Source organism: Micromys minutus (genome assembly GCF_963924665.1).
Source record: "Micromys minutus genome assembly, chromosome: 2".
In the NCBI taxonomy this organism is placed as follows: Eukaryota; Metazoa; Chordata; class Mammalia; order Rodentia; family Muridae; genus Micromys; species Micromys minutus.
This window is the reverse complement of record NC_137971.1, coordinates 93,777,995-93,788,198: the sequence shown is the minus strand read 5'-3', so window position 1 is coordinate 93,788,198 and position 10,204 is coordinate 93,777,995.

The window sequence follows — 10,204 nt, the reverse complement described above, 5'->3', positions numbered from 1 at the left end:
TAAAAACAAAGTTTGTTAAGATGCTGTGTCTTTTACCAGTTCCTCTCTGTGGATGCTCACGTGTGTACTGTCCAGGATTCCTAATGAAGCCAGAAGAGACAGGATTGATTTCCCAGCCTGTCCTTAGGCTGAGCTCCATCCTGTTGTGGGGTTCTGGGGGAAGAGGCACCTTTTTAAAATTTGTTTAAGGGCCAGCAGTTCATTTACAGTGGGGAGAATTGGGGAGCAATGGGGAGTTCTATGTGGGGTACCTGAGTTACAGGCTGGTGTGTGTGTGTGTGTGTGTGTGTGTGTGTGTGTGTAAGTTCCATGTAGCAGGAATGTCTGGAACAAAACCCACTGGAGAACATCATTGGAACTGGGGTGACAGACGCATGGGTGACAGAAACCTGAGAACATTAGGTACTGGAACCTGGTTTGAAGCCCATATACAAGTCCAGTAAGGACCAGTCATGGCCTTAGGACTGGGGACAGGAAGTGACTGCCCAAACTGAGGAGGGGTGAACAGAAGATGAAAGTCTGGCCTATGCTATGCATGAGGTGACGTGTCACAATCATCTGGGCTCCCGGCTCTGTGGGCAGAGACCTTCACTTTGTAGGGGGGAAAATGTGTCCAAAGGTGGGATGGGAAATACCTAGGGTTTAGGCAGGCAGAAGGAGCCGGGTGGGATTAGGCTTGCTTTGCATCTGTGGTGGGGATGGGGGCCGAGCTTGAGGCCTATTTTTATTCATATAGGCCTGTTCAGGACCCTCAGAAAACAGGTCCCACCCTATTTGGGATAAACTGAATGCTCTGGGAGTCAGGGAGAGTCAGTATGGAAGACACAGCGCAGGAAGCCCAGCAAGGCCCTTTATGAGACCTGCATGCGGCAGCCTACAGTCCCTGAGAGACAGGAAGTAACGTTTTGGTCTAGGGGTACACTATTCTGTGCCCCACCCCTTTGCGCTTGCTGTCTTGGCTCAGAAGAGTCAGGTTGGCAGAGTTGGGGGTCACTTCTGCACCCTCTGAGCTGGGAGCCCAGCCCCCCACTTAGTTCCTCATAGCTACAGGAAGTGTCTCCAAGGCTACTTGCCTGATAGTGGAGGTTCGCAGAGTCCTGTGGCCGCCCATGAGAGCCGCTGGAGCCTAGGAGGGTGGCCCTGCCACAGGTACTACCTGGTTCTTTAGGACAAGCATATGTGGGCTGTGTTGGGCATGTCGGGGTAGTAGGGAGCTTGTGTGGGACTCTTGGGCAGTTGTGGTGTGGGATCTGGGACAGTTCTTTGCACTTGAGTTGTGGATAGGAGCATGGGTTTTATAGGCTGGTGGCTGACGGGCAGCTCTGCCCAGCAGCTGTTGGTGAGTAGAAGGCCTGAGGCCTTGGGAGTCTGGGAGGCAGATCAGGCGTGTTTGTGTCCTGCTGTGATGTGTGGTTTGTAGATTCAGGTGTGCGGTTCTGGTCCCTGTGGAGGTAGCTCTGAGGGGTTTCCTGTGGGTAGACACTGGATGGAGTCCCTGCCCAGCTGCCTGGTTTGGGAAACCTGCAGTCCTGGGGCAGGGTGGGACTGTGTAAGAAGACAGGAAAGGAGAGATAAGGTAGACCCGGGGCTACCCTCACCTTCCCCCCCCCCCCTCCAGGGCTGGGTCTTTCCTTGAACTTGGAGCAGAAGCTTGTAGAGGGAGACCACCTGGCCATGGGGCCTCCAGAGCTCCAGTGGGGGGGGGGGGGAGCCAGGACCTTTAAGATTGCTCTGAGTCACTGTTGTAAATCCGAATGCAAAGGAGACAAGGGAGGCCTCCAGAGAGGCACACCCTCAGGGCCAGCAGGCTCACAAGTGACCTTGCAAACTGCTGCCCAAACCTCTGGGGCGGCCTGTCTTCCTTCCCCTCTGGACTGCCTCATCTCCAGAGTACTTGATCTCTGCTGTGTGCTGTGTGATCCCAAGCCTTGTACATTCAGTTCCCGGTTCTGTCTCCACCCACCGAGGCCCAGGGAGGCAGCCTGTTCTCCAAAGACTCTGGGCTACAGCAGGGGACTTGGTAAGTGTCCACCTTACCCATGTGACTTTGGGTATGTCCCCAGGTCTTGGGATCATTGTAAGAGCTAAGGGTACATAGATGGGAATCTGGGAGGGGCTAGGCCGATAGTGGAATTTGGAAGAGGAAAAGAAACCAAGGCTGTGGCTACCTTGCTGGGTTAGTATAGTTGGTATCACTGGTCAATTGTAGCAGGCATTACCATGCAGGAAATAATGAGCAGGGCCAGAAATGGGCGGTGGGTTCAAATTCTGCCTTGGGACTGGGCTGATGAGGTCGTTAAAAGGGTGAAAGTTTTGGCACCAGCAAGAGGGACTCGAGCTGGACCTGGGGAAGGACTGGCTGGCAAGGATTGGAAGTGTCACGTGACTCTTCCTTCTAAAGTGGGACTGAATGCCCTGGGCTCCACTATGGGTGGTGGGTTGGAAAGAGAGGTGGACTCAGGTCACCACAGAAGATGCTGAAGGCAGGATACAAGTGGATCCTCACAAGCAGAGCAACCAAGGAGAACAGGCAGAAACGTGGAGGCCAAGGTCTTGGAGGGCTTTCTGGAGGAGGTGGCTTGGAGTGGGGCTAGGGTGGTACTCGTTGTCAGCTGACTGTTTGGGGTGCTCCCCCGTGTCAGGCTTGTGCTGATGTAGGAAATGACACAGGAATTGCTGATGGGGCCGGGGCTTGGGGTATGTCATTGAGCATTGGGGCAAGTCACTTCCTCTCTGGTGTTTATTTCTTCATCCAGAGGTGGCAGGGCCGGCCTGCAGCAAATGATGGGCTGAGGCGCCCTGGGGCACAGGGAGCTCGGTGGCAGTTGGCAGGTCTAGCTAAGCAACACTGAAGGAGGAGCGGGGTGGGATACGGTGGCTACGCAAGCCTGGCTGGCTGCCGGGGTGCACCCTTCACCCCTGGCTGCAGTGTTATGTGAGTGAGGACACTTCCTCAGCTGGGGTTCTGCTTCCCAGAGAGTGGGAGCAGAGCCTGCGTGCTAAAGAGTTCCCTCACCGAGGCACGTCAGATGTCAAACACCTATGGTTTCCAATAAAGAGGGGTTACCAGGACTCTCTGGCCTCCGTGATTACCGCAGACTTCTGTCAGGGACAGTCACCTCTGGAAGCCACTCGGACCTAGTGTGGTGGGGGCTCCAGGCTGTGGTTCCTTGGTGGCAATGTCCAGCTTGAAGTTCCCAGAGGCTCCTTGAGTAGCATTGTCCCCAAAGCTGTTAGCACTGAGTCCCCAGGTCTCTGACCTTGGCCAGTGCCCTTTAGTGCAGGAATAGGAACTTGAGAGAGCAGTATGTTCCTGTTTCCCAGCCCCGGCCTGTCCAGCAGTGAGGGTTGGGAAGATCCCCATTCCCCAGTCAGCTGCCTGAGCTCAGCAGGGAGCCCTTTATACTTGACTCTGGCTCAGGAGAGGCAGCAAGCAGCTGACTAAGGAGAGCTACCGTGCCTAACAGTGCAAGAGCAGCCTGGGAGGATGGCTCCATGGTTAGAACACTGGTTGTGCAAGCCTGACAGCCCGAACCCAGATCCACAGGTGAGAAGCTGGTGAGGTCGCTCAGTGAATACAGGTTTCCGTCCCCTAGTCTGACGGCTTGAATTCAGGTTGCACGTGTCAGGAGAAGGGTGTCCTTTGGTTATATGCCTGCACACACATGCATGTGTACATGTGCACACACATAGCATAAAAACAGAACAAAAGCAAACCTGGATACAATAGTGTGTGTGTGTGAGTGTGTGAGTATGTGAATGTGTGAGTGTGTGTGTGTGTGAGTGTGTGAGAGTGTGTGTGTGAGTGTGTGTGTGTGTGTATGTATGAGTGTGTGAGTGTGTGTGTGAGTGTGTGTGTGTGTGTGTTGCCATGCTCCATCAGATAAGAGGTTCTGACAGGAAGTTTGTGGAGAGTAAGAAATAGGTCTAAGCTGCCAGCTGCCATGGAGGGTGAGAGACAATGTCTCAAGGGGATAGGTAAGGGACACATGCCCAGGGTTTACCCTCTGATCTCAACACATGCATCATGGCATGTACGTGTACAAGTTCGTACATGTGCACGAACTCACAACATCACACACACACACACACACACACACACACACACGTGCATAAAAGGATATTAGCATCCCAGCACCCAGAAGCCTCAATGGCAGAGGCCTTGCCTAGCCTGGGCAAGACCCTGGGTTTGATCCCAGACAGAACAAAACAAATCAGAGTAATGAATTTGAACATTTTTTAATTTATGATTTTAATGTTTACTTTTTGAGTGTGAGTGTTTTTGCCTGCATGTGTGTATGTTCACTACATGTGTGCCTGGTGCCCGAGGAGACCAGGAGAGGCACTGAGTTCCCTGGAAGCAGTGTGGAAACCAGTGGTTGTGAGCCACCATTTGGGTGCTGGAATCAGAACCTAAGTTCTCTGTCAGAGCGGCTGAATGCTCTTAACCGCCGAGTCGTCCATCTAGCCCCTGCTTTTCAATTGGTAAGTCGTATCCTCGTCATCCTCATCGTTAGAGCCAGGATGTTCTGTAGCCCAGGCTGGCTTTGAACTCACTGAGTACCCGAAGCTGGTGAAGTCTTGATTCTCCCGCCTCTTTCCAAGTGCTAAGGTTATAGGCGTGTACGACCATTCCTAGCTTCCCGTTGCTTTAGTAGAGATTTAAACCTAAATCTCCCCAATATTATTACCCATCGTGTCATCAAGGGCAAGACAGTGAGATATTTTACTTCTTTTTTATTTCACTCTTTTCAAAATCCTTTATGTTCAGAATTCAGTGTTCCTCGTTTTGGGGACTGTTTCAAGTGTTCAGAAGGCAGATATGGCTGTGGGCGGCTTCTGGCTTGGACAGGGCAGGCTAGATATGTTGAGGTTGCTCCTTCCTAGCTGTATGACTTCGACAAGTCACTCCACTTCCTTCTACTCTAGTCTCCTTATCTTAAAATCTCTAGACGGTTCTTTGTGCTTCACAGGTCATGGAGAGGACTGTGTGAATTTAAGTGTGAGGACGCCGGGTGGAATGCGTGGTGTTTGTCTTTTTCTCCCCCAAACAAGGTTTCACTGTGTAGTCCTGGAACTCACTGTAGACCAGGCTGGCCTCAAACTCAGAGATCCTCCCGGTCCTGCCTTCCTAGCACTGCGATTAAAGGTGTGAGCCAGTTTGTCTTTTTAAAGCAGTCATTTGATTTGTCGGCCATTTGGGCCAACACTCTCTCCAGGGTAGCGGTTACTTAACGTGTTTTAGAGGCTGGGGAGATGGCTCAGGGGTCAAGCGCACTGGCTGCTCTTCCAGGGGACCCAGAATTGGTTCCCAGCACTCACACAGTGACTCACAACTGTCTGAAACTCCAGCCTCAGGAGATCTGACACCCTCTTCTTGCCTACTTTGGCAGCACATGCGTGTGGTGCACAGACACGCATGCACGCAGAATACCTATACACATAAAATAAATACAGTCTTAAAACTTGTTTTAAAAATTCTCACTTTAAAATCCCATCCCTTGGACCACTGCTGTCTGTGAAGTAAGGACCTCGTTTCTATCCCTTCATCTAAGAAGCTGGACATGGTGCTGTTCTCTTGGGGGGCACAGTACAGGATCCCCTGGGGTCCTGGCCACATGACATAGCCTAATTAGTGAGCTCCAGGTCCCAGTGAGAGACTTTAAAAAAAAAAAAAAGTAGATGTCTCTTGTGGAATGACACTGGAGAGTGCTCTCTGGTCTCCACACACCCCTGAATGCACTCACACAGCACGTGTATGAGCACAAATACCCAAGACACAAGACACTCACATGCACCTAAAACACCACTTTTTATTGTTGTTTTTGTGGGAGGTGTTATTTTTGTTGTTTCTGTTTTTGTTTGTTTGTTTGTTTTTTGAGGCAGGGTCTAACTATGTAGCCCAGGCTTGCCCGGGACTTACTTTATTGTCCAGGGTGGCCCCCACTTCATAACAGTCCTGCTTAAGCCTCCCAAGTACTGGGATCCAGATGTGTACCACCACACCTCGCACCATGTTTCTGTTTTAACCTGTTCTAAGAAGTGACAGTTGTAATGTCTACTTACCCCAAAGCCATTGTGCGGGCCCAGTAGTCACTAGGACACCCCTGCCCTGGTTTTGCTCCTTTGCCCCAGGAAAGGGTCTGTCTATTCCACTGTGCTCACGACCCCCCACCTTCCAAGCAACAGCAGTACAGCCCGTCAGCTAGCCTGTTCTCTCTTCCTCTGGAAACCCCCTATTGGCTCATTCTCCTCAGCCCTTCATTGCCTTTTCCCAGCCCTGTTACACCTTTGTCTCAGCCTGCTCCATGGCCTCCAGATTAGGGCAGTCTTGTGTTCCTGTGTCCTCAGCATTTCCTGTCAGGGAAGCATCCTTACCCTCTTGCCTCCCTCCCTCATACATTCTCTTTGCCAGACTCCCCTGTAGACTACCGCTGGGGTCCCGGCCAGGGAGTCAGTAGCCCTGAGCGTGTTAGTAACTTCATGTCTCACTTCTTAAAGGAACTCACCATTCCAACCTCTCACCCCTTCTCCTGGAGAGGTTTTCCGGGGTCTTATTCCATGGCCAGCATCCTGGTACCCTGGAGCCTTCTCTCTGCCCACTCCCTCTCTCCTTACCTCCTCCCTGTCTCTACTTTCTTCCCATCTTTGGTTTGCCCCACTACACGCCCTTTTCCCCTTCCTCTCTCTCCTCCTAGCATTTCTTGCCTCATGGATTTTCTCCCCCATCTCTGTCCCTGCAGCTTCCACCTCAGAGCACCATGAGAAGCCCTTGGGACTAGGGACAACCTCCTTGGAGGACCAGGTGTCCTTGGTGGCAGGTAAGTGGGGAACTGGGACCCTGAGGTGGGAATTTCGTGGAGGCTGAGACCCAGGATTTTATATTCTGTTTGGGGAGCTGATGTTGTGGGCGGAAGATGAGACCTGAAAACCTGGTAAGGCCTCCCTAAGGAGCTCTGAGAGGAGAGCATGGGGTCCCAGACTGGTTTGCCATGTGCCCACTGATTGGTCTCTCCTTGCTTATTAAGTCTTGGTTTCCTTCTCATTCCCAAGTGCCCTTAATGGTGACGATACCCCTCCCCCTTTTAAACATTGTGTGTGTGTGTGTGTGTGTGTGTGTGTGTGTGTGTTTGCTGTGCTTTTTGGTGCATGAATGTGCAAGGTATGAGGATACCTTGTAGGAACATGAAGGAATGTTTCCTCTTTCCGCCCTAGGGGTTAAACTTAGGTCATCAGGCTTTGTGGCAAGCACCTTTACCACACGAGCACCACATTCTCCTGAAATCGAACTCATTTGGTGGCTCGTGGCACAAAACCAAAAAGAAGGATCTACAAGGCTCCTGTCACGTCAGCTGCCATTTCTCCCCAGATGTAGCTTGTGCCTGTTTTTGTTTTCCCAGAACAGCATTTCTTCTCTGTGTAGCCCTGGCTGTCTTAGAACTTACTCTGTAGACCAGGCTGGCCTGGAACTCAGAGCCACTGGCCCCTGCCTCTGACTGCTGGGATTAAATCATGCACCACGGCCACCACCGGGCCTGAACATAGTTCTTTATGTATCCGCCCAGATGTGTGTGTCCATGGTTTTGCTGATGTTTGTTTTGATTTTGTTTTTCTTTAGCTCGGATATTTATACAGTGATGTTCTGCACCTTGCTTTATGTGCTTGGACTTAACTCTTTAACATCAGTTTATATATACAGTTTAGAGCCTTGACCAGTGTCAGTTTGGAAATTGCTTCCAGGTTCTAGTTCAACCCTGGAAGGTTTTCTTTCTGCTATTATGTGGTTGAGGGCCGCTGTCCCCAAGAACGCTGAGTGCATTTGTTTCTTTCTACTGTGTGACTGTTCCTTTAAAACTCACATAACACTAGGTGGCAGAAAATAATAGAATATAAAAAGAACTGTCTTTCTCCACACCAAGGAGTTTTCCAGGAAGCTGAAGTTTTCCCGTTCAAGGCCATTCTAGGACCCTCGAAGGACCCAAGAAATACATGTGCAAAGCTTTATGTTTAGTTAATTTTTCAAAAATAAGATATTCTTGCATTCTCTTCCCTTAAAAGATCATCTGTGTTTCTGTCCCTGTTCCGTCAGGACCCCTCATCCCTTAACTTCCTTCCTTGAAGCAGAGTTCCCTGGTGTGGCTTTGCCTCCTGTCTCTGTGGGGACACATCTAACTACGTGAACACAGTTATCCTGGCACTAAATTTGTCGTTCCTGTTGTTGGCTCTTCCTGTATGTAAAAGGTAGAATGTTACAATCGTGTTCTGGTTCTTGCTCACGTAACAGGGAGTTCATTCATGCCAGTAGAAAAGGATCTTCCTCATTTTCATAGCCACTCGGTATTTTATAGCATGATTACCCCATAATTTAGTCATCCATTTCCTGGCTGGTGGACATTTTGGTTATTTCCATTTTCTGTAATACACACAGTTTGGTAGCTGATAACTTTCCTTATATGTTGCTTTGGGTGGGTGCCAGTAACTGTGGGAGAAACACCTTTATTTGTGTTTTAACCCAGGGTTACTAGGTCAAAGGGCAGCAGCAGAGGGGCTCTTCTAGTGACGATGACATTGCCCTTCCTGGAGGCACCCCTGCCAGTCAGGGAGAACAGACCTACTCCATGACCTGTGTACAATCAGGCTCTTTGTTAGCAGCATGCTGGGTGGATGTCAGAGTTCTACCTTTGTGTGCCATTGAATGCCTTGTCCTGTGTTTAAAGGCTAGGTGTGCATTTCTTCCTCTGAACTTCTCTGTTCAGGTAATTCCCCACTGCCCCACACCATTCTCTCTCCGTTAGTTTGGTGCCTGTTTCTGTATTAAACGCCACGACCAAGAGCAACTTGGGGAAGGAAGGGTTTGTTTTATGTAACAACTTATATCATGAAGGGATGTCAAGGCAGGAACCTGGAGGCAGGAACTGGAGCCGAGGGCACGGAGGAGTGCTGCTTGCTGGCTCGCTTCTCATGGCTTGCTCAGCCTGCTTCCTCACAGAAGTCAGGACCCCCTGGAGTGTGCAAGGCTCATAGTGGGCTGGGTCCTTGCACATTAATCATTAATCAAGAAAATGTCCCACAGACTTGTCCCACAGGCCAGTCTGATGGAGGCAATTCCTCAATGGATACTTCCTCTTCCCAGTAACTCTAGCTTGTGTGGAGTTGACAAATGTGCTCGCACTTGTGAGTTTATCCACTTGTGTTCTCATCCTCTCCCCTCCCCCTTTTTTCTCTCCTCTCTCCTTCCCATTTGTAATAGAGTTTCAAGTAGCCCAGGTTGGCTTTAAATGAACACTGTCTTCCCTCAGCCTCCTGAGTGATGGGATTACAGGTCGGCTCCACTAAGCCCAGCTAATGTCCTATTTCTAGGTGCTCCTCCGCTTTTGGGAAGGAGTGGGCTGGAGACACCTCCTAGGTTGTTTTGTACCTCCCACTTTGTTTATGGTGGGTTCTACCATGCAGAGGAGCTTAATTTGTATGTACTGTGTCACATGACATCTAATGACAGGGACACAGTCTGGGGAAAAATGTAGGGAGTGAGCAGGGATCTGACTGAGTTGGGAGAGTGCCCCGTTCACACACAGAGCTCTAGGTTCAATATTCAGTGCTTGCGTAGCAGGGTGTGGTGGCACCGATTGACTGGGAGGTGGAGGAGGAAGGCTTTGAAGGTCAGAGTCATCCTCAGCCACACAGGGGGTTTGAGACAAGAGAACCAATACTGTGTTGCGGCCTAATCCAGAAGTTATGCCCTCCTGTTTGTCCAAGTCGGCTTGCATGGGTGCTTTGTTTGCATGTTTGTCGGGCCATCATGTGCCTGGTGCTTGAGGGTCCAGAAGAGGGTGTTGGATCCCTAGGGACTTGAGTTACAGACTACTTACTGTGAGGACTATGTGGGTGCCAGGGAATCAAACTTGGGTCCTTTAGAAGAGCAGCCAATGCACTGAGCAAGCTCCTCAGCCCCTTTTAAATCCTAGAGTGGCACCTCAGACTTCACTCATGGAGCTTTTCTGCCTGCCTGCCACCTCCTGTGTGAGGATGTCTTTAACCCTTCCCTTCTGCCCTTCACTGTCTTCCCCTCACAGGAGTCACGCATCAGGTGCACGGGCACGGAGCTCTGACACTCTCTGATGTTCACGCTTGGGGATTTCGGCTTTGTGAGGCCGTGTTGAGTAGGGTCTTTCATCCTGAATCCCACTGGGGATAGAAATACTGG